Raw genomic sequence first — 26933 nt, 5'->3', positions numbered from 1 at the left:
AGTTATTGTAGTGCATCTACATAACTTCAATAGGTCTTTAATTGAATTACAATGCAGTATTCCGAAAGATTTGTATAATATTCTTGATGCTAGAAGGCTAACTGCAATCAAACTAGATAAAGAAATGAAAGAGCGTGAATTGATAAATTTCAGTACTTTCATATCTCTAGAATAAGTTGATAAAATTATGGAGCTAGCCAACTAGAAAGAATTCAAAAGAAATAATAGAGTAAACAGGCTCTTGGTTGGCAGGGTTGAAGAGGTAAGAAAAGAAACCGAGGAGGTATGGAAAAAGTTTCTAAAGATCAATTGGGTGCCAATCCATGAGAATGAATCTCAAAAGGAAGAAACCTCTCATCTAGTAGACTAGACCCATTCAACCCTTGAGACAACAAATAACCAAAATCCTCCAGTTGATCACCCGAAGATGGTGGAAATGAAAGGTGAAGAGGCTCAAGAGACTCCTAAAGATGATATTGCACTAAGTGGTGACATTAGTGCATAGGTTAAAGATAAAGACGCAGTTCTTAATGAGAAAGAATAGGATGCGAGAAAAGAAGAAGCTGAGAAGGACAAGTTACAGGCTAAGGAACAGGAGAAGGGAGTGCAGAAAACTGACAATATCCTAGGAGTCATGGCAATTGACACTCCTAGGGACAAAGGGAAAAGAGTTATCCCACAGATCTCCATTAATTCTGATAAACCTCTTGATATTTAATAGATGACCTTGGTAGAAAGGCTAGTGGTAGCTACAGTAGTCCAGGCTCAAGCTAGTCAAGACTTAGTGAAATCTAAGAGTAAGGAAAAGAGGTTGATTGAGATGTCAGTAGGTTTTTTTGAAAAGGTTGTACCCAAAGTGAAACTAGATCCAAACTCTAACCCCTCTAGTAAGCTTTTATAGTTAGTTAATAATATCGGTACCAATTTTGAATCACTAGAGAAGACAACCACCAAGAATCTATTGAATAGATTCAAAGAGGTGAGAATGCAGACCTTCCAGAAAATGATTGAAGATGACAGGGTTAGATTAAATAAAGGACTGTAGACTATCTCTGAAGCATTTAGCAAAGGAGGGAAGATATACAAATCATGCCTCTCATAGTCCAAGTTCACAACACATATTGATAAGAAAATAAGTGTTTGCCAAGGAAAACTTGATAGTATATCTCAGGCATTTGATTCAAATGTTGCCCTTGCTAGTAGTATAGAAGGTTAGGTGATGGCTCTTACTGATCAATTCTCGAGCCTTAATTCAGAAAAGCAAAGAATTCTGAGGTGATTTTGTGAGCTCCGGAACCTTATTTCTCCCCGGATGGACACCATATTGACCAACAAAGTTGATTGCTTGAAGACAATGGCTCAACCTGTTCCATCTGAATTAAAAGATATGGATATTTATTGCTATGTTTTTAGTGCATTCATTACATTTTTGGATAACTTTAAGAATGGGTGGGATACCCACTTAGGATTTTTGAAGACCGTTTTTGCAGGTATCTTCAAGTATGAATAAGAATATCTGGTATATACCCCTGTTTTGGTGCAATCACCTCATCTTTGGCATTGTTGTCAAAGGGGGAAAGTAGAGTGAAAAATATACAAAATGATAAATTTTTTTTGAGATTTTCATCTAAGGGGGAGCCTTAGAAATTTTGATCCAGTGTACAGGTTTCAAAACTTAGTCTTTTTTCTTGAGTGTTTCCATCAATGCCAAAGGGGGAGATTGTTGGCAATCGACACTCATCCGGTGGATTTTAGTGTATGGATAATGGATTAGGGTTGTCATTGATGGAAAATCTTCATGGAAATCCTATCGGGTATTCGTAGATTTTGATATCCGATGGAGAAAGTGATCTAGTAATTTGTCTCCAGTATATCAGGATATGTAGAGTAGTTTTGGTCTGGAATCATTGCGGTGATTGTGGTGGTTATATTCGTGCATGGAATGATAGGGTCAACATATAGAAATCATTTGGATGCTATTTGGTTGATCCACATGTGTTTTGGTGATCCGGTCTTAGCCGACACCTGGTTACATGCTACATTGCATATTATGCTTGGCCGACTTAATGAATGATTATATTGTGGTTGTGGATATATATAACCGATCTAAAAGATCTTTTTGGATTATGATATGCACGATTTATAATTGAGAAAACTATTTGGCACAGCTTCACGTGTACATTCTTGATCTGGTAGCTGACTAAGAAGCATAACAGAGTAGAGTAGCAGAGGTGGTACAATCAGATGTTATGCACTTAATCATAACTCATCCATGCATTGTTTAATTCTATTCTAGAGTTCAAACATTGTAGTCATTAATGTATCTGATTTGTAAGTCAGTGAGCCTTCCATATTGTAACTGAACCTTTGTTTATAGGTAGTGTGCCTAAATGGAAGTGCATTCCCATCATCTAATATTTATGTAATCCTGATCACAGAATATGAATATTGTGGGTGCCAATCCCATCGTGGTTTTTCCCTTTCTGGGTTTCCACATAAAAATCTCGGTGTTATGATTTTGTGTTTGATTATCTTGTGTTTCTGGATTTTACTTTCCTGCATTTGCTTTTGATTTTCTGAGAATAAGTTTGAAAGTTGATTTACTGGTAGAACACTGATTCACCTTGCCCCTCTAAGTGTTCCTTGATTCCAACAAACATATGTAGTAGGGTGAGTTGACAAGCATAATGTAGCTTGCTAGACTGTTCATCTCTTCGTTTTTCAAATTCTTTAATGTAGGTTGGCTAGGATAACACAACTTGCTAAAATATTCAAGCCTCCTTGTGCGGTATTTTCAAGATGAGTGTAACTAGCATAAGGGTCAGTGCAAGAAGCTGAGTCTACTTTTTGGCCAAAAACTGGAAGTGTTTTCCCTAATTTTCAGATTTTGTCTCATTTGAGCTTAAAGTTTGAAACACTTAGAGATTGAATCTTGGAAAAATTCAGTAATATAAAAGATAGCCCTCTGAGTGTACTTTCCAAATATGTAATTTATTTTAATACCCACATAATAAAAAATAACTTTTGGAATGGAGTTCTATAAACTATGTTTTAAAAATGCCTGTTTCAGGACCATACCATGCATGTGTACGACACACACTTTTTGACACAATTAAAATTATTTTCTCAAACTATTTTAGGAAATGGTTTGTAACTCACTGAAGATTGATGAGCATATTGTTCTGTATTTGTTTTTAAAATATTTTATTTTTGATTAATATTTTAATGACCGTAATTATTTTTAAAAAAATTTGACGTGTATGGCCCACATAATTTGACGTAAACTTAACATTTTTTAATTTTTATTTTTTTAAATAGAAAAGAATTTTGTGTAGAATAATGACATAATTTTTTTTTCAAAATTCATTAAAATAAAAAAGTTATTAAATTAACAAAATTAGTTAATATTTCAAGTTTATGGACCCGATTTAGTATAAATTAAATGAAAAAAAGTTAAAATAATTAATTTTAAAATAAATTTACATATTTAGAATCTAGACAGTATAATCTGAAATGGGTTTTAATTTCGTATAAAAATTCTCTAATTACAGGCACACAAATTATTTCAGAAGATCATATTTGTGCTTTCATTTATGGAGATTTGAATTTGCAGGTCCATGTCTTAGGTGTGGCCATCCCAAGCCTATCCCGGGCCTAATCCCAAGCCAAGTGGCGGGTTGTGGAATCAACTTCTCCAGAACGGGCCCCCGTTTTCAAACAAGGGCGGCTTGTGGAAAAAAAAGGAAAAAAATGATTTAGAAACGGGGCCTACTTTTTAAAAAATAGGTCCCCGTTTTGTTTAAAAGCGAGGGCCTGTTTTAGAACAAAACAGGGGCCTATTTATTTTTGCTTCGGACCCCCGTTACCTTTTGGCTCGGGAGCTTGAAGCATAAACGGGCCCCCCTTTTTTGAAAATGGGCCTCGGTTTATAAGAGAACGTTTTCCAACGCATGCTTTCGCGAATTTGTGACTCATTACCTTGCACTTGCCCATAATACAACTTGCTAGACTATTCCAGCTCTTCTTCTCTAGATGAACCACACAACATAACAAAACTTGTTGTCCCATGAGTATTCATGTTCTCGTGGGTCACAAAGCATAACACAACTTGCTAACCTATGGATTCCATAGTCTCTCTTTCTTTTCTTCTCATGGATCATGTAGCATAACATGACTTGCTAGTTAGTGGTGTCCATGTCCTCTCATTTGTCCCCATGAGCTCATAGGTTTTCTATCTATTGGATCATGGTTCATCACTTCATGCATACTCTTTATCTTTTCATGTGACCACTTGTGTTTTTTTAATAGCATTCTAAGAATGATATTAGTGGCTCAAACATTTTACTATTGAGGTCTCCTCAACTAGTTGACTTAGAGATTTTTGTTTTTAGTACTAACCCCTTGTGTTATGTGTCTCTTTTCTTGATTTTCTCTTTGTTTGGATTTTTTTATGTTTGTCTTATTTTTGTGTGTCCTTTCATGTGATTGCGTGAGTTAACATCCTAAGATTTGGGGCTTGGTTCCTTGAAATTAGTGATGTCTTATCTCTTTGTGATCTCGCTCGTAGTTGCTCCTATATCATTTTCTCATCTTTTTTATTTTCTAGAAGTATTGGCATAGGCTCATACTCCAATTAATGTGGGGGATAAATGTAGTTTCATAAATTGTAACTGGTACAATTCCTTACCTTAGTGTGTCCTATATCTATTCCCCCTAGGCTCGTTTTCACCCCATTTTTCTTTGACTCTGATGTCCCCTATTGGGTAAACATACAGAGTTGGGTCCCAATCCCGCGGAAGTCCGCGGGTTGGGAAATGAGCCTGCTAGAAACGGGTGCCCGATTTTTACAAATCAAGCACCCGTTTAGCTTCGGGTGCCCGAGCCATCAAAAAACAGGCGTTTGTTTAGCAACGGGTGCCCGAAGCTAAACGAACGCCCGTTTATTTCAAATCGGGCACCCGATTTGAAAAAAACGGTCGTCCGTTTTTGAAATATATTTATTTATTTTTTTTAACCATTTTCCCATCATTTTTACTGTTTGGAAAACGGGCAGGTGTTTCTGAGGAGCATGGGTACCCGTTTTTTTCACCTCAACTGACCCCCTAGACCATTTTTACCTCCTTCTAGGTATTTAGCTTTATTTTTTATATTCTATTTTATTTATTTTTATTGTTTTTCATAAAAAAATGTTTATGTATTGTTATTTTTTAATTTTTATGTTTTAAAGTTTGAAAATCATCTTTTATTTCATGTTTAAAATAGTTTTCAGTTTTCAAATATTGCAAAAAACATGAATAGTAAAAACCATAGGAAAAAAGCAAAAAACATGAATAGTATTTAAACCATAGGAAAAAAACAAAAAACAAAAAGCAAAAATGTGAATGAATAGTAAACATTAGATGCAAAAAATAGACAATAAACCCTTAATAGAAAAACGAATAAACATTAGATGCAAAAAATAGACAATAAACCCTAAACAGAAAAACGAACGATAAACATTAGATGCAAAAAATAGACAATAAACCCTAAATAGAAAAATGAACACTAAACCCTAAATAGAAAAAAACAAACAAGTCCCAAGAGAAATTTGACTATCTTGGTTGATTAACCCAAAACCCTAAATTAACCCTAAACCCTAAACCCTAAACCCTAAATTAAATGGTGCTTAGTGATCAGTGTTTTTCCTAGCAATGTTGTATCAAATGGAACATATATTTAGTTTTTGATTGGAGCTTTTAGAGTTAAATTTAGTTTTTTTTGGTTTTCAGTCTATCATAATCAGCAAAGGTATAATAGATCATCATGCATCTCAATGTAACTACAAAATTACAAATCACCATAAGGCGATCCAACACATCATGGGTCCAAAGCAATCACAAAACATATATCAAACTAAGCAAACAATAAACACTCAGGGGCATACAATGCAAAAATTGAAGCATCTAGAATAAGATCAAAGTAAAACTGAAAGATTTACATTCAAAATGTAAATGGCACAATCATACGCACATGGCCAAATCCACATCAAGAATGAAGAATGCCAATGAGTAAAAGGGATTGGCATTAGAGGGGAATAGAATATAGTGAGGGAAATGTTGAGGAGCTCCTGAATTTTATCCATGTCATTGTGTTTAGGTGACCTCTCAAGATTATGCACCGTCATTGTGTCATAATGTGTCAAAAATATATTGGTTAGAGTATTGAACTAAGGCCTATACAAGTATGGTGGAAGACCGTTGAGGGTAGTGTTAGTGTTGGTCTTAATGATAACAACTAATAATTAAGACCTCATGTATAGGGCATGGTGGCCCATTTTTTTGCATGATCAAGAGGATTGGCTATGATTAGAAATGGGTCATTGTAGATAGTGTAGGAACTGTCTAGGCTACAAGTGGATATCAACTAATACAATCACTACATCATTATGTTTTCATACATGTCAATATAAGGGTAGGCCATGAAAGTGTATGTTATAATTATTTGGTTTATCTTATACCAATTTGTAATAAAATGTAATTTGTTATACCAATATCTATCACTAGCCAATAATCACCTTGTAATTCTTTAGTGCATAGTTTGCACAATGGTGGGAATATGTAATTATTTTAGATGAAATAGAATTATTATCAATTGTGAAGTATCATGTTTATAATCCATCACATGTTACTAAGAATTATGAATAAGCTCCCAACTACCTATGATGCTTGAGAAAAGTATGGAGGTAGGTAACATCACAAATTTTTTTTATCTAAGAGGGGTTTTTCTTCAACCTAATTATGTTCATTATTAATGTAGGCTTATGAAAATGGATCTTAAGACTCCTTTTAATTATGCACATGAAAATTGTTAAGGGAGAATCAAGGTAGGGTTGTCTAAGAAATGTTTGTTGATTTCTCGAAAGGATTGGACTTAGTGGTCCCTACTTGCCTCAAATGGAAAGCAAGAAAGTATAAATAGAAGGTGTACATCAAGAGTTTGAGGTATTGCAATCTTATTTTAGCAATATTAGTAAAGTGTTGGTTGGTTTGCAAAATGCACATGAAAATAGTAGAGTGTGTGTTGGAAGTGAATGTATTATATTATGTGAAAGCATTAATTGAAATAGTAAAATAAGAACCAACAAGAAGGGAGAGTTGAGTGTGGTGTCTATATAGGGTAGATGAGTTATGTATTCTAATATATGACAAATTTTCTTGGATAGGTTTCATTATAAACCCTACTAAATTACTTAAAAATTTACATGTCTATATAAATTTATTTTGCCAAGTATATATTAAATTAAAAAACTGATTATATATTTATATGTGTATGTATCATTTTACATTTAGAATGAATTGATTCTAAATTTTTTATGATAATTGCTTGTATTTCATTCCCAAATGTTTATTCTAATTGATATAATTGATGTACATAATTAAAATATATTTTGAAAATTATTTAATATGTAAATAAAAGTTGATCTTAAGTAAATAAATTATTTAATATGATATAATGAATTTCCTCTTAAGTATCACCATCGAAGGGTATGCGATCTTCATCTACAAAGGGAATGAAACAATCTACAATAGGATCCTCCAGGAATGGAGAGATATGAGGGTCTCCATGGATCTCCTAAAGTCTATTCCAAAGTGTGTGGGGGAAATCAATCCAATGCAATACACATAGAATCATGATCTTGATACTAGATCAAATCACTCCTACATGGTCAATGATGTTACACCAAGATTATATATTTTCTAGTGTTTCTAGTTTAGGTATGACTCCATACATAAAAGGAAAATGATTAAACCACCTAAAACTTATGAAGATACCATTTTACAAAAGAATCATAGTTATCCCTTTGTAATTTTACCACAAAAGGATGAATAGAGAAACCTATGATGCCTCCTCAAATAAAACCTTAAAAAATCAATAAAATCAATACATATAAAACATATCAAACAAATTCATCTCATGTAAGATGGTCATTTTCAAGTGCCAAGATATCCAAGTAAATGACTAGAATGTGAAATAACAAAAAATGGTCATTTATTCAAGCTTCAACTTAGTGTAGTACTACTAGTAGTACATGTATTGACAAGTTCATAGATATAACTTATGACTTTAACTTATGATTATTTTTATGATTTTGATGGAACTTATACTAATTCATCTTTAGATGTTAAAAAGTATTGTTTGAGTTGCATGGACATTATGATGTTTTATTTTGTAGAATTTTTCTTATACTTTGATTTAAGTGGATAATATTTCTTAAATGATGCTTATTATTACCCACCTATTAATAATATTATAGATCTATGTGAGTTTCCTTTTTTTATATTTAAGTTGCTAAATTGTATTTAATTATAAGTTTTTTTGGAAGGTGAAATGTAAATTAAATAGTTTGTAATTGTAAATTTTCATGTTTGTAATTGTAATTGTAAATTTTCAAGTTTGTAAATTTTCATGTTTGTAATTGTAATTGTAAATTTTCATGTTTGTAATTGTAATTGTAAATTTTCATGTTTGTATATATATGCAGATTATTTTCACATGATGGATGAGTTTGAGATAAATGAGCTATTAGGTATAGTACCACCTCCACCTCCACCCCCTCCACCACCACCTCCACCTCCACCTCCACCTCCACCACCACCTCCACTGAGCAGTTGCGATAGACAATTAGGACAAATATTGATGCTCTGATTAGAGATATTCACACTTTTAGGTGTGAGCCTCATCCACCCCCTCAGTTGTTACGCCTTGCAGATAATATGCAAGGCATTGTACAGTCTATGTAGGTATTAGATAGTGAGCTAGATAGCTATCGTAGCTGGAGTGAGGGATTGCGTTCATTTTACGCAGATGGCCTCACATACAAACAGGTTAATGATTTAAAAATAACAAAAATAGATTTGAAAAAATATTTTTTTAACCCTAAGATGGGTGAAGAGATAGATCTGAAGAAGCCACGGATCTCTATTCGATGGTGTAGGCACTCGGGCATTGCTAGCCACTTTTGGGAGAGGTGGTGGATGGTCTTTGACCATCTACCACACTCCAATCATGAGGTCCCAATGTAATTTTAGAAGAAATTATGGGCGGAATTTGAATTGGGCAAAAAGCCCAATTACTTTGATATTAGATCTTTTCAGGGGGTTGGGAGAGGCATACCCTAGGATAGGCTAGGATTAAAATTGAGTGATAGGGTTAGAAACCGTGTGTGCAATGGTCCATTGGTTCCTCTTCTATCACCAGTTGTTCCAGCACCTTCCCATCATCGAGCAGTGGATTTTGCTCTAGGTTCATTGAGTGCCTTGTCAGGCAATTTGGTACAGCAGTTGCGGGAGGTGAGGGTTGCCCCGTGATTAGCACATGTTTGCACGAGTTGTGGGGATGTATGTAGGGGTCCACAGAGTGAGGCTGCCCCTAGAGGAGATGGTGATTTTGATGATGCTGATGGCGCCCCCTAAACCCTAAACCCTAGCTAGCCAATAGTCATATATCACGTATCAACTTTTTCTTAGGTTCTACACATCTAGCTAGCCAATACTCAACCTGCTCATCATTATCCTGAGGTGCAGCAACAGCATACACATGTCCTATAAAACAAATTTAAGTACAATGTGTAGAAATAAAACTTGTTAGAATTTATAATTCAAATATGTAATCATAAATTATATGACAATACATAAAAATATATAATTTAAAGTTATAAAAAATAAATTGAATTAAATTACCAGGTTGTATGAGGTTTGAAATACGATCATAATCTTCTTATGCAAATGCATGATCGGGGTCTTCATTTCTTCTAACATCTTCATATTGTGTCTTAGTAGCCATTCCCCTGCAACACAAAATTGACAAAAACATGCAAGCTCTCTAGTCCATATAGTCCAAGTGTTAGAATTAGAACTCTTAAATGAATGCCATCTAGCTGACCCATTTATTGTATCACAATCATATCTTGGAAGGATATTCTCCTCTTTAAATAGCCAGAAGAAATGTCTAGTTGTAGAGTTCTGACTTGATCCTGTGGATAAATTTGCACTACACCAATCCACAATTGCACTTGTATTTTTAAATTTAGCCTTTTCCTTGAATTTGAGTTGCTCTCTACAAAGGGCTCCATTAACACATGCACTGGCACCATCATGTTCTCCTTTCCCGTGTCCAGCCTCAAAAATGGTCCAAATGTGTTCGATATTAGTTTTCTTATGAATCCTACTCAACCAATAAAAAAATCTAGCATTCCTGAATTGCCCTATGCAATTATCAGACCATATTAGATGTTGTGTCATCTGAATTTCTCTCTCCCTCAAATTCTGAAAAAAGGTCTTGAAGCAAAACTGGACAAACTCATATGAGTGTAATTTATTATCACTGATATAGAAATGGTACTCTCTCAAAATTTTGTGATCCTCTTGTGTACTATCTGGTGCATGCCTATAGACAATATGGACAAAAATTGATACCTGCACTGAATTGTAGTATTGTGATTGTACCTCATCTTGTGGTGCAAGCATGTAGTTCTCTACAAAGTCAACAACTGAAAGTATACTACCAACAGGAAATGTATCCTTACATATTCAAAACTGACCATTGAGCCATCTACCATTTTGAGTGTGTTTAACATATTTAGGTATGATGTTACTCTTGAATTCATTCATAAATGCATGAACACTAACTTTTTCAATGATTAGATCGCATCGTTTTTCAACCTTTCCATCCTTTAGTGGATACTCAATAGTTTTAAATCTTTTAACATCAATTAATTGTTGTCCAAAATCATTTGAAAGATTTTCATGCAAACATTCAACAAACAATGCAAGATTGCCACATATATCACATACACCAGAAACACATGCATTGAAAAGGAAATTTTGTTCATTTAGTGGGTTTCAAAACAAACTTGAAATAAACTCCTTTATAGTTTCAGGTGGTATATTTATACCACATTCTTGGAATATTCCATTACTATGCATGGTAACATGTATATATCAAAATACATCATAATGGTAGTGAAATTGAACATAAGTTTTGCAACAACATGTGACTCTTTCCTTGTTAATTTGAACATACGAAGGTTTACACTTTTCAAAAGACCTTTGACAAATGCTAATAGTTAACACTTTATCATCCAAATATTTTTTATACAATTCAGTTTGAGTCATGTCCAATAGGTGTTTTGGATGTGGATCACAAATTTTTGACCCAACTCTTAATTTAAGAACATCTCTAACATTAGGTGATACTCTCGTATTATCATGCCAGAATTTTTCGATCAAATTTTTGACTTCACCGGTAAGTTTCATATCAGACCTTGGTAGTCTACCACTAAAAGTCCACAATTTGTTTGCCGGATCACTTTCAAAATTAACTCTTCTTTTAACAGCTCTTGACAAATTTTTGTGATGAATATTAAGATATCCACTTATGTTACTCATCATTCTTTTATTAGAAGTTGTTTGGCTTACTAAAGTTGTTGTTATTGCCTGTTGTGCTACATTTTTATCTTTAGAATGACTTTTCTTTCCAATTGTATCAAAGGCGCTAGCAATAGTCAATACAACTTGTTTTAAAGACTCCTCCTTCTTCTTGGGTTTGACATAAAAGCCTAACTTCTTCATCACTTTTTGCATTTTAGTCATTTTAATTAGTTGTACCATTAATTAACATTGAAACCCAAATTTCTTCTTATAAAAATAATGTCTAAACAATCTATTTGCATGTGTCCTAATCCGTCTCCATGAAACCAAGCCAGGAAGGTTGTCTAGTACATCACTTTTAATTTCAAAATTTTCATTCATTTGATTATCATTCAAACATGTTTCATTTTCAATTGGTGTTTCCATGTCTACATACACATTATTGGTTTTAGTTGCAGGTGGATTTTCAATTTCATTTGGAGTTTCAAATTTGGTTTCAATTTCAGTTTCAAGTTGAGATCTAGATTCAATTGGGGTTTCAATTTGGATTTCAATTTCACTTTCAACTTGACTTCTAATTTCATTTGGGGTTTGATTTTCAATTAGAATTTCATTTAATAAGTAACTTGCTTCTACTAAATCACCAATTTCTTCATGAGAAAAAACATAGGGCTGTGAAGACATACCTGTATCCAATAATGGATTAGAAGATGCACCTGAATTAAATGGTTCTATTGTGTTTCCTTCATTAGCATTTATGGTCTCATTGATGTTCTCCTCTTCTAAAATGATTGTGGAACTTGAAGCTCCTTGTCTCATTCTTGATCTTCTCTCTCATTGACACATTGCCTCCTTCTCCCTATTTGGTGCAATCTCCTCAGTTGTTAGAACCTTCCTTTGCCTCTTCCTGCGTTGATTTGATCCCATGGCTACACCAAAATTTGAATTTGAATCAATCTCCTTACCAAATCAACAATAAGACAAACAAAGAGAATGATTAATCAAAACATTCTCTTTGCAGATCGTACCTGTCAGCCAATGATTGAAAAATCATTCAATCATTGAGATTTGTGCTTGTGGTCTAGATTCTGGCCCAATGGATCTTTTCAGAAACAGGCGCCCGTTTTTGAAAATGAGCGCCCATTTCGCTTTCAACGGTACAGAGCAAAACGGGCGCCCATTTTTTGAATTTAAAAAACAGGTGCCCATTTTTTAAAATTAGGGGCGAGAAACATTCCTTAGCTTTGTTTTTTCTTTGGGATAGGCTTGGTCTCACCAAGCCTATGCTTGGACCTCCAAAAAAATGACTAAGGTAAATCGACATCAGATTTCTACCTTGGCCTAATTTTTTGAGGGCCTTTCTGATTGAATTTTTTGACGAAACGAAAACCCATTAGAGTTTTCAGCGTCTTGATTTCAGAAATATAAATTTTATAGTGATAAGATTACTTTTACTATTTTTGTGTTATTTATTAATCAAAGGTGGAACCTAAACCTAAAATACCAAGGTTCACTAAAACTTTAATAACTTTTTGGTTTTTAGGATTTTAGAAAAATAAATTATATGGTATCAATCTACATACAATTCTTTTGAATATTAAAAAAAAAAAAAGGAAAAATATGAAATTTTCATCAAATTATGGTGGTCGTACACCCGATGTTTTGAAAATATACTTTACTGTCAGTTAAAAATTAATAAAAGCAAATATATTCAATAAAAAAATAAGCAAAAATATTCTCATAAATATTTGTTGTCTTTTCCCAAAAGGATTTGCAAAAATTCATTTATTTGCATCAAAAAAGGGTGGTCGTACACATGAGTGGTATGGTCCTGAAACAGGCATTTTGAAAAACTGGTTTTTAAACATGCCTACTAAAAAGGGATTTCTACCATGTGGGTATTAAAATAAATTACATATTTGAAAAATAAACTCTGAGCACTACATTTTCTATTACTGAAGTTGTTTGAGATTCAATCTCTAAGTGCATCAAATTTTGACATCAATCGACATAAAATTTGAAAAATAGAGAAAACACTTCCACTTTTTGCCCAAAAGTGGGACTCAACTTCTTGCAGCCACCCTATTGACACCACTAAGTGGGTCCCATCCTAGAGCTGTCCTCCCTCTTTTGTTGATTTTTTGGTACTATTTTAGGAGGACCAAGGTGTGGTGGAACCCTAGTGTAGACCGGGGCACCCCACCACCCTAGTCCCCCTTAAGAAAGACCCAATTTAAATTTGGGCAAGCTTCCTCTCTCCTCGACAGATTTTGGTACCCGTGGATCAACTTGACCTTTGGAGGTCAACCTAATTAATAATTTACCTAGGGAACCCTATATAAAAAAATCCTATAAATTCATTTGAGTATCACTATCATACACCATGGTTTATGCATCCATTAAGAATTTTTCATCAAGTATTCTCAAGAATTCAAGGTAGCATTTCATGCCACCATATTTGTCAATCATCACGGAGAAAATTCATATCAAACTTTATGCAAGCATGTTTGTTTGATTAGGTCATATATGTTCATGTGTTTTTCATGTTATTACATCCAACATTTGTGATCATATCTAGAGAGCATTGGATCATCAATATTCTTTTCAACCATTGTAAATTTGAGGTATATCTCCTAGAATTTACTTTAGTATTTACATTATTCTGGATTTAAGATTAATTCCTAAAATGATATTTGACCTAAGGAAAACCCCTTTCATTCTCTTTCTATATGGAGGGAATTGACTCAAGAGGTGTGGCTAAAGATTCCAACAGAGTTGATGATGACAAATAGGTTCAAGTTTTGACAGAGTGAAAAGTAGAGGACCAGGGCAACCTTCTATCTTAGTCCTAAGAATTTTGCCCGAGCTTCTAACAGTGGATCTAGTACATCTCCCTAATCTGGAAAAGATCCCACTTGCTTACCTTAGAGTTATAAGACCTTGGATACCTACCATCTTAGTCTTGACAATTTAGCCCAAACTTTGAAGAATAGGTTCTAATCTTATTCTTCTGCTTAGATCATTTTTTATGGCTCTATCTAATATCTATAACAAATTTTTACTATTATTTCACTTTGGTTGTCTATTGTTCTGCCCTAATATCATAATCTACATTCAATTTCAACTGAAAAAGGGGAGAGAAAAAACAACAAGTGAATATAATCACTATTTCAACCCGTTTCTTAATTAAATTATGGCTAGATCTATTGAATTCACCCCCTTTTTAAAGTAATGGTCCCTTAGGTAAGATTAGTGGTTTTATTATTTTAATTGGTGAAACCCTAATTTGGTATCATTACAAAAAAATTCATTTTATTTTTTTATTGGAAATAATCTATATGATCATTTCAAATGAAATGGTTTCACCAAAAACTAGATGTCATGTGATTTTTGTAAACTATATTTCAAGTAAAATTGTTTAAAGAAAAATAAGTTTACTAATAACTATTATGTTAAAATTATCAGATTTCCACAATCCATAATAATATCTGAGTGGATAACTATTATGTTGGTCACAAGTATGATACGACTCTTTACTATTACGCTAATCACTTTCCTTCACACAAAAATTCCAAGTTTTTCTAATATATTAGTAACTAATCATGTATTTTATTATTCCTATGAGGTCCCTTCTCGAGTCTCTTAAATAGAATCCTGAAAAAGTTCTTAGAGAATTTCTTTTGTCTTCTAAACAATAATCATAGAGGTTTTCATCATGTGATATGGTAGTATTCTTGTCTCTATCAACAATCTATAGGTCTATGATTTATTTCCATCTAGTATCAAGGATCAGCATTATGTTCTAAATTGATCACTTGGATTGTAAAAGACAATGACAAAGGGAAAAATTTTGTTTTCCACTACATTTTTTTTAGTGTTCCTCCTAGAAGATGTGCTTAGAAGGGGATTGGTCTCCACACCCTCTCGATTGTAAAAGAACCCACTCAAATCCAAGGCATCTCAATGATACGGATTTGTCCCCGTCCTCTTTGTCTTCCATGAGAGGATAAGAACAATGAGTGCACATCTGTATTCCACATGAGTGCGTTATCTGGTCTGTCCCACAGATATTTTAGGGTTCTTGCTTCGGCAACTTTTGGAAAGGATTTTAAAAGCCTACTTTTCGACCATCTGTGTGATATTGGTTTGCAGGATTTTTACGCGAGTATATCACTTCTATTCAATTGGAAGATTAGGAAAGTGGTTTGCTCCGCAACTTGTGTGGGATCTTTAATGTGATATTGACTACATTACTGAAAAGAATGGGCAGAGTTGATTCTTGATACTCACTACTGGAGGGAAATGGAATTTCACCGAGATGGGGACACCGCTTTCAAGATTTTAAAGCTTTTTGATGTTTAGCGCATCGAACCACCGTCGCTTGGATTTTTCCAATGGTGGTATTCACTGTACTTCTCACCTTGTACAGAATTTTAATTGTAGAGCCTTGTGCCTTGGATGTGAAATTTATTCGTCTTTTCGTACAGAATCATTTCACTGCACGAGGTAGACTGCAAATAGTACTATTGTAGTACACTATTGTAATTTAAATGCTAAAATTTGTTTAACATGAAATTTGCTTCAACTTGAGAGGTAAGTGCACGCCATGATTTCCAGATATGGAAAGATGTGTTTGATAATGACAAGTAGAATTTTTTAAATTGTAATATAAAAATATGATGTATTAGTTTATTTGAAATTGCATCGTAAAAGTTTAAAGGCAAATGAAAAGTTGTGAAATTATTATGTAGTTAAAACAATTTCAGATGAGGAAAAAGTTAGTCAAAATAAGAAGTTATCCCAATCACATAGGAGTTCTTGTCTATTGGAAAGAGGCTCTCAATTTTTTGAAATTTTTTTCATTTTTATTTTCTTAATTTATAAGTCATGCAAATGATGATAAACAAGTTCTAGGAGGTTATTGGAAAGAGGCTCTCAATTTTTTGAAATTTTTTTCATTTTTATTTTCTTAATTTATAAGTCATGCAAATGATGATAAACAAGTTCTAGGAGGTTACAGTCATGCTAAAATGTACGGTTTTGGCCACATGTTAGTCGGAACCTATCATGGCATCTAGGTTAAAAAGAGCTATATGAACTATGAGAGCTAAATTGAGAATGAGCGGTATGGTTATGGTTACCTAGACATCTATATGGAATCGATGAGCCCTTGATGGTAGGAGAAGAGAACACATGATGTATACTAGGAAGAAACCACTTTTTATGAGTTGTTATTTTATGTGAACATCTTGAGTCAATCACCCACAATTAGACATAAGATTAGCAAAGCAAAAAACCCCTTCAATTTCACCTTCATCAAATTAAATAGTACTTCAAGACTTTTCTTGTGACCTTTGTCACCCAACTTCACCAACCAAAAATAGAGTTCACTAGAAGATTAAACAAAAATTTCTTTTATAGATCTTACTATGTCATGGATACATCTGAAACTATCCATAACAAAATTTATAATCATAGATTTTGTTGCAATTTATATACAAAAGTTTATAATGATGTCTTATAATGGTTCCTTGCACATAATACCACTTACACATATTCCAAGTCACCTAGAAAACAAAAAATTAATTATTAACACCTCTGAACCTCATGTGGACACCCAAAATGGCATTTTCAATGATATTTAGTTATCTGAATATAAGCATTTTAACTATTAAATGAATAAAATAGTTTTAAGATTGAAAGGTGAATATTACCTCTTGCCCAAGGGGGGACTACTAACAACATTTCATTATTTTGTGTCTTGTTGAGTCTTGAAGGTAAACAATGAGCTTATCCTCTCCATTATGAGAGACAACAAACTCATTAAAATTAATCATATTAAAGGTTGTATGAAGAGTATTTTTTATAGCATGAAAAATAGACACATGAGAAAAGTAATTAGGTTCTAATTTTGAATGAGATAATCATTAGTATGGACTTAACCTTGTAGTGTGTATTATGTTATGAGTAATTATCTTGTTACAACCTTATCTCTATGATAAGTTACATAATCATTGTTATAATTGTTGGACATATGTTTTCATTGATTTTAAATATATGATGTCAAAATAGTGTCAAAGAGTGCTAGATGGTTATGGTCATTGATGTCAAAATATAAAGAAAAATGCAATTATTTGTCATGGCATATCCAGCCTATTAATGGTGCATAACAAGCATGTATTTGTTGCATTTTGAGTTGTGAAAGTATAGTGTAATTATATGAAGTTGGAATCAATTATAATTTATTTGGAATATCATGTTGCATCTATTCTTGTTGATGGAAGCGATCCAGAAAATTGATCTGGAATGTCTAAGGTAAGTTGCTAAGATAGTGAGCTTGTTTTGGTAATGTGTTTTGATCCACATTTCTTCATTGCATAAAGTTATGTCCTAGAGTTTGAAAGGTGAGTATTCCTACACATGATTCATCATAATAAATAATTTTTGGAGTTGGTGTTTGGCAGGCTACATGATTGAAGTGACAAACGCGTTATTGTGTCAGTGAATTAACATGTAGTTCTAGCTTTATGTAACAATGGATTGTGGCATGTGCCTTCGAAAGGAATACTATGGATGACCATTGTGACCATATGGGGCTACATTGTGAGCCACTTGGAATGTTTTATCTTCTAGTGTAGCATGTGGGCTATTGGACATGTCCTATTGTTGGAAAATTAAGTGTTGTAAACCTTGCATAATTTATAATATTTTATTTTATTATGTGAGTTGCACATGGATGTGTAAAGTGTGGAGAATCCATTGGAATTTTTTTTGGACTACTTGATGAGTTGTATTGTAAAATTGGGATATATTATATTGTATTTATTTAATATTGAGGAAATTAAATTAATTAAGTACCCAATATTATATGTGAGGTCAGTAGGTAGTTAGCCCATGGTTTTAGCACATGGTTTTGTATCCCACAACTTTTATGTAATACCAATTGGTGGTTTTGTTGGAGCTTCTATATATAAAAGAAAACGCAAGGGTAGTTGTTTGGTTTTAGCATTTGTCGAGGTTGGAAGCATGGTGTTGGATGTATGGTTACATGCTAATTCACATGGAGTGCTTGTTCATGGTTGGGGTTTTCATATCTTTCATTGTTGTATTTGTGATGTTGCATTGTTGATAATACATGGATGATATATACCTTTGGAGGCTATATTTTTTCCTCATGAGGGTTTCCCCATGATATACCTTCTTTCATCTTTGATGGGTATGTTATTTATTATTTTCATATGGATTCTATGTGTTTATTTGATTGATATCTCAATTGGGTTATGTGAAAATTGTCATTTGTGTGGCTACAAGTTTCCTTTCAAGTGGTATCAGGCCTATGGTTTTCCTATTATAAAGTCCATGAAATGCATGAAAATAATGAAATACAATGAAAGATATGAGGGTTTGTTGTAGGTTGTTGGGTTGTAGATTTGCGTGCTTTCATTTTAAATCTAGTTCTATAAAACTTTGTTTCAAAATTGGTTTTCATGGATGCTCATTTTGAGGGTTTTAGGGATGACATTTTGTATTTCACCCTTTGGGACAAAACTGACCCCATGGTTGCATTCAAGGAGGTTGAGAGATGAATTTTGATATAAAATATACCATTATTTGATGATGTTAGTGAAATTTGCATTTTTTTAGGTCGTACAACCTATAAGTACGTTGTCACAAAAAAAAAGTATTACTTGCATGTCAAAAACCTGAATGGCCTTTTTTGGGAAATATTTGAATTTTCTTTTTTATTAAATTCAATTGAAAAGTTAAAAAGAAAAGGGAAAATTGAGTGGGGGCAGTGGGTTTGGGAAGCATCTACCCAACATTATATTTAGCATGGGTTATGAAGGAAAAACTTAGAATTTTTTTTCAAAAGTGCTTTTTAACCAGTGCTAAATATAATGTTGGATAGCCACAAGTGTGGGTTTGTAGCCTTACTTCCCATAGCTTACAACCCACGTAGATGTCAGTACCACAGTACTACGGTGCCCCCCACCAATCCCATAAAAAACAAAAAAAATTAATTGCTCCTTTTAAAAAATTTTAAAACATTTTTTAAACCCGCCCAATATATGTATTTTATGAGTTGGATTTTATTGGGGGATAGGTTCCACCCACCCCACCAAATATTTCTTTTAAAAAAAATATATGAAAATGGAGATTAAGGTAAATTAGACAAAAAATTGGAATTTGGATTCTTTTGTGCTTGCATATAGTGTAAATGGATTTTTCTGATGAATTGAACATATCTTGGTCATATGGTATTGCTTTTTTGACTTCTTATAGTCATTGGAAAGGTGACTCAAAGAACTACATGATAGCATGACCAATTTTCCTATATTTTACTTTTTGGGTGGTGAAATGTTAGCTAGAAGTCAATGGTACTTTAGAACTTTGAAAGGTCATAACTTGAGAATACAAAGTCAAATTTCGGACTTTAAATAGTCAACAGAAAGCTCATGGAGAGAAATACATAGTAGCTTAGGTTTGGAGAAGGTTTGAAATGATTTATTTTCTAATATTTTGATTTGAGCTTTCTATGGGTTCTTTTGACTATGGTGATATTATGAGTTTATTGTGTGTTACATATTGGTGATTTTGAGTTTGTCATTGTACACTTATTATTGTATCTCAAATTTCTCTCTTGTGGATATGCTTATCATAGTTCGGTTTGGGTATGTATTTTGCATTTATGGTTCTCCAAGTTGTGCAATGTTATAGTGGTCTATACTTACAAGATTACATATATGGCTTGGATATGGGTTGTGTATGCCCATAGATCTTTCATTGGTGATGCATATTTAGATTGGTGGCTTGGTTTAGTCCCTTAGTTTTCTATATTTGTTATCATGTTGAGGAGGAGAGATGTTATTCCAGGTACAATCATTGTGCGGGACCTATGTTGTTCATTGTGTTATGCTTCCAGGTTGGACACATTGGGAGATAGATTCTTGTTTCATGGAAATGATCATGATGTCATAGGTGTTCCTTTTGTTTAGGGACTTTGGTGTTCCTAATTACTTATGGAAATGTATCTTCTTGTTTATGGATCATGGTTGCTTTGGATTTTGAGAGCTCATGATATGTATTGTTGAATTCTTTGTTTATATGAGCACCTTATTTGATTCTCATGTAGAGGATTGTTTTATCATAATGTCATGGATAGATTGGTTACACTATGATGCAGGAGCACCAGTGTAGTTCTTACCAGTTTGAGCAGTTTATAGTGGAATTGTTTGGATATCGTGGCATTTCTTCTTGTTTGAGTGTTTAGTGTTGCGGATTTGGATTTATTCCTTTGAGTTCATGGTCTTTGTCATGTTCGAGTTTCATGGCATTTGGATTTAATTTCGGTGAGATGTCGATTTCGATATTGGCCCAGTTGATATGTTCTTATGGGTTAGTTTGGCAGTGTGTTGAGCGAAGTTGGATCAGGTTGCGGTTGATTCACACGACTTGCAGATCATTGATTTATGTTTCTTATGTCTTTTTCGATGTTCCCAGAGGACCACATGATGTTTTGCACATTGGAAGTTATTCTTAATGATTTGAGCTGACTTGTTATTGTTTACACATTTCATAAACCGGTAGGTCTTTGGGCTAACTTGATCAAGTTATTATTTGCAGACAGTTTTTATTAGAAGTTTGCAAATCATTTAACAAGATAGAAGACATAAGATAGATGACTGAAGTTTGAGATCGAGCAAGATGTAGTTTCTGGAGAGATTCTGGTCTGGGAAGACTGAAGCTTGGATGGCTGAGGTTCGGATAAGTGCAGAACAGTGTAGACTATTACGAAAGACCTATTTGTCAAGCAAAAGATCTGTGGATCTTAGATTTGTGTATTGATTCCGGTGAGATTTTGGTCTAGGGAGGCTGAAGTCGGGGTGGTTGAGGTCCATATCTATGCAAAACAGTGGAAGTTGTTACCGGATGATGATTTGTTGAGAGGATGACATGGAGATCATAGATCTAAGTTGTAAGAGTTGTTTTGTAATCCTGGGCTACGGTCTAGCATGTGGCATATGTAATTCTTTAAGTTGTTATGAGATTTTTTCATACTGTTTATTGGTTATGTATTCTGAGATGTTACCGGTTCTTCTTTCTGCTTTATATGGTGTTGTGTTACTAGTTACTAGTATATCTTGCATGGTGTTTGTGTTAGGTTGCAAGGATGGCATGTCCTTCATTGGATCTCCCTACCTTGACTGCATCACACTTCCGGTGGGATCTTTTGACAATGATGTGGCATTGTAGGATGATGGTATGATAAAAGAATAAGTATCTAGTAGATTACTCAAGGGGGTGAATCAATAAACTGAAAAAATAATACAAACTTCCCAAACTCAAACTCAATCATACAAAGTAAACTTATCAATAGAATATCACTGTCAAGATCAATACTCATAAGAATACTCAACATCAACCGATTAACTATTATAGCAACTTAATGGTAAACAACTTTAATCTTGTAAACATTGAAAAGCTTAATCATATATCAACACACTCCATCTCTCAATGCTTCCAGTTATCATACCTTATCAGAAGTTAATCAAATCAACAAATAAGATCATAACCACAAAAACATTCACCACATGACACAAATGTTTATAAATGGAAAACCCAAATAGGTAAAAGCCACAGTGAGATGAGACTCACAGGATAGCTATCTAAACTCTTCTGAAGTTAGCCCTATTAGGAGCCAAGCCTGTCAAAGATTTTACAATAAGTCCTATTAAGAAATGATCTTATTAGGAATCACCCGGTTAAGGGATTTACAAATGCCTTGATAAAAAACAAATACCCTGTTAGGAGTAGCCTCGGTAGAGGATTTGAGAATCCAAGCTAATGGACCACCTTGTTAGAGGATTTAAGAAGTAACCAAGCTTGTTAGAGCTTACCTAGTTAGGGTATTTCAATTCTGTTGTAATTGTTAGAGGACATCATGTTTTTCTTGATCTGTCTAAATAGCACTACATTTGCTTGATCAGATTCTTTTAAGCTTCAATCTTCCTTTACTCAAACTGCAGATTCATTCTCCGATCAGGCAACCATGCAGTCTATTGATTTCATCCAACTCTTGCCAACACCTTTTACAAAACAACTTCATGGACCCTAAATACAAATCAATTAGGTCAGTAACACAACAAAAACCTAATTCTCTCATAGAGATTACAAATAAATTGGTTCAAGTGTGACCATTGGATTTACATAGCAATCTGTACACATTTTTCAAGAAAATTCCAACCGCTCCATGATCACTGCTTCATCAGACTTGTAACTCATCATGTGCTTTGCATTAGATGTAATCAACTTTACTCATTCCCTAGACAATCAAACAAATGCACCAAAATGATCTGAACTTATCTTTACAATGAGCACACATGTCACCATCATTACCGCTCATCATCAGATAATAAAGCAACATAGCCATTTCAGCAAACTTAATCGGTTAGGGTTTAACAAAAATAACTGGTAGGGTTTACCGATTACATAACATAGAAAGGGTTTAACCTTATACACCAGTTACCAGTTCAACTCACATACTTATATCCTGGTATACAACATCTTCCTCAATTCTCTTCTTACCGGTTACAAGATAATATCAATAATAACAATAATATCAGCAATATCATAAATACCATTACTGGTTCAATTGACAGCAATGACAACATAACATATCATTAATGAAATCTTCATGCAAATGCCAACAATCTCTCCCTTTGGCATTGATGGCAATACAAATATCAACACCTCTAATTGTTGTTGTAAATGGTGAATAGGAATCATGATTTACATTACCAAGTATTCACCATGCTCTTTCTATCCTCAGCATGTCACTGGTTTCCCTTTGCCATAATCACATAATTCTTCTCCTCAATTACATAATTCTTCTCTCCCTTTGATAACAATGCAAATTGAAAGTAAAATATGCAATGTCAAATTTTCATTGTGCATCAACAACATACTACAACTTGATGCTCCCCCTTTGGAATACATCCACTTCTTCAATTAAAACTTCTAATATTTTCAAATGATTCAGGGACTAATGCAATCAACATCATGTTGAACTAACTTCATGAATAGGTAAAACCCCTAGTTGACTTCTAAGACACTCAAATGTAGTCTTAGGTAGAGATTTTGTAAAGATATCTGCAAGCTTCTCCTTGGTAGAAACATGCTCTAAGATAACATCTTTACCTTGAACTTTTTCCCTCAAAAAGTGATACTTCAATTCAATGTGCTTGGTTTGTGCATGCAAAAAATTATTCTTAAAAATATTTATGGCACTTGTATTATCACATAAAATCTTTATAGGTTTTGAGATTTTCATCTTAAAACCTTCCAAAATGTGTCTCATCCAAATAGCCTGTATGCAATTCATATAAGTTACAACATACTCAGCTTCAATAATATATTGTGAGGTACAACTCTGCTTCTTACTACTCCATGAAACAAGCCTTCTTCCTAGAAAGAATGCTCCACCAGTAGTGCTTTTTCGGTCATTAACATTTCCTTCCCAATTAGCATCTGTGTATGCCTTCCAGTCAAAGTTTCCTCCATATGGATACAATAATCCATAGTCAACAGTACCTTTCTGATACCTAAAAGTTCTCTTGGTTGCTATCAGATGTGCTTCCTCTAGATTCTTCTAGAATCTTGCAACTATACCAACCACATGGGCTATATCCGGTCTACTGTGAACAACATAGTGTAACTTGCCAATCATTGACCTGTATTCCTTTTCATCAATAGATTTAGATTCATCTTTCTTGGATAACTTACAACCTATAACCATTGGTGTTCCAACTGATTTACAATCACTCATACCAAAAGTCTTTAAAACCTCTTTCACATACTTAGATTGTGTAATGAAAATACCATTCTTCATCTGCTGTATCTGCAAACCTATGAAACTTTTCATTTCCCCTACTATGGACATTACAAACTCATTTTTCGTTTCATTTGCAAAACTATTTCTCATGACATCATTACCTCCAAATATAATATCATCAACAAATACTTCACTGACCAGTATTTCATCTCATTAAGACTTGAGATAAATATTACTATCATCACTGGTTCTTGGAAAGCCTATCTTCATTAGATGTCCATGAAGCCTTTCATACCATGCTCTAGGTGCCTTCTTTAATCCATACAAAGCTTTACGCAATCTGCATACCATGTCTTTCTCATCTGTCAAAGCATAACCATTTGGCTGCTCTATATCTACCTCTTCTTCCAATATCCCATTCAAAAATGTAGACTTAACATCCATCTGGTATACCTTGAACTTCTTATGGGCTGCAAATGCAATTAAAGTTCTGACACCTTCTAGTCTTGCTACTAGTGCAAAAGTTTCACCATAATCTTCTCCTTTTTCTTGCACATAACCCTTGTAGACTAATCTTGCCTTGTTGCGAACTACAACACCATCTTCATTTAACTTGTTTCTGAATACCCATTTAGTACCTATAGCATTCTTATTTACCGAGTGAGGTACTAGGGTCCAAGTGTTGTTCTTCTCAATTTGATCCAATTCCTCCTCCATAGCTTTAACCCAATGATCCTCACCAAATGCCTCCTTAGCACTTCTTGGTTCAATGGTGGAGATCATGCAAGAGTTCCCTCTTATTCACCTTCTAGTTAGTACTCCTACATCCTTATCCCCAATAATCTGCTCAGGACTATGATTCAGTCTCACATATCTAGGAATAACATGATCATTCTCTTTAGGTTCAACTTCTTCATTATCATCTTCTTCTGAATTTATTTGTTCCAGTTGAACAAGTGCATAAGAATTTGCTTTACTGGTTTATGATTTCAGGCTCCAAAAGAAAAATGCAAGGATCTTCATCCTTTTTCTCTGAAGTGGTTCCTTCTGAGACTTCAGGACATCCATCTACTCAAACATCAACACTCTCAATAATTCTACGTCCAATTGTTGAAGCATTTGTAGGCCCTACTCTTGGTGGAATAGCCAAGAAATATGCCTTCATCACTCTTAGCTTCAAAATTGCTAATGTAATCACCTCCTTTAACAAAACATTTGCTACCAAATATCTTAAAATAGCTAACATCAGGTGATCTTCCATGCCAATATTCATAAGGGGTGTTGTCCTTACCTCTTTTCAGTAGAACTCGGTTCATTATATAGATAGTTCTAGTCACATCTTCTTTCCAAAATGTTTTCACTATGCCTCCTTGTATCAACATTGTCCTAGCAGCTTCAACCACTGACTGGTTGTTCCTCTCTATGATACCATTCTGCTATGGTGTCCTTGGTGTGGAAAGTTGTCGTTTGATACCATTCTCATCACATTACTTAGTGAAATCCTTAGAAGTAAATTCACTGCCTTGATCTATTCTCGAACATTTTAATTTTTTGCCACTCTCTTTCTCAGCTAGGGCCCTGAAAGCGTTGAGCTTACCAAAATTTTCATTCTTATCCTTCAAGAATGTGACCCACATCATCCTTGAACAATCATCAGTGAAGATCATGAAATATCTATCACCTTGAATACTTCTTGGTCTTATTGGTCCACATAGATCTATATAAACCAAATCTAACAAGTGCTCTACTGAGAAGGACTTGCTCTTGAAAGTTGAAGAAGTCATCTTTCCTAACTGACATTCTTTGCAAAGAGCATTAACCGGTTTGTCTAGCTGAGGCAGATCTCTTATTGTCTTGGAGTTGCTCACTTTAACAATTTTATAAATGTTTATATGAAAAAATCTCCTATTCCAAAGCCAGCTATCATTTATCTTTGCAATCAAATAGTTGCTAACTTTAGGATTAAGATGAAACAAATTACCTCTGGTTTCTTTCCTGGTTGCAATCAATTCACCTTTGTTGTCAAAGATTTTCAACATACCATTTCTAAACTCCAATGGGTATCCTTTGTCGTTAAGTTGTGCAACAGTCAGAAGACTATGCTTAAGACCTTCAACCCAATAGACATCGTCAGGACTACTCTTCCCATTAAGAGAAATAACTCCCTTACCTTTAACCATATAGGGTGAGTCATTGCCAAATCTGAAAACACTGCCATCAAATTCCTTCAAGGAAAGAAATTTTCTCCGATCACTGGTCATATCATGTGAACAACCACTATCAATGTTCCAATCATCAGAGTTATCCATCCTAGACACTAGTGTCTTTTGATCTGATATCTCTTCCTTAATAGCTACAAACACAATATCTTCACTAGCATCATCATCAGATTCTTCATCAGTGATACCACTGTCAACCACTATTAGACAATCTCTCTTTCCTTTACCCTTATACTTCTTGAATTTGTCTCTCCTGTGTTCATTTTCACCATTAGGACAATTAGGTGCTATATGACCAATCTTGTTGCATGCAAAACATTTTAAAGGTAGTTTACCTCTGTATTTCCAAGTGCCTCTAGGAACTTGTTTTGCCAACAATTCTTCAAGGTCCACTAGGTTGTCTTCATCATCATCATCTCTGTTGGATCTAGATTCATATCCATGACAAGTATCTCTACTTTTTCTATCCATGAC

The sequence above is a fragment of the Cryptomeria japonica genome, chromosome 4 (genome assembly GCF_030272615.1).
Source record: "Cryptomeria japonica chromosome 4, Sugi_1.0, whole genome shotgun sequence".
Lineage (NCBI taxonomy): Eukaryota > Viridiplantae > Streptophyta > Pinopsida > Cupressales > Cupressaceae > Cryptomeria > Cryptomeria japonica.
Note: the sequence above shows the minus strand (reverse complement) of the source record.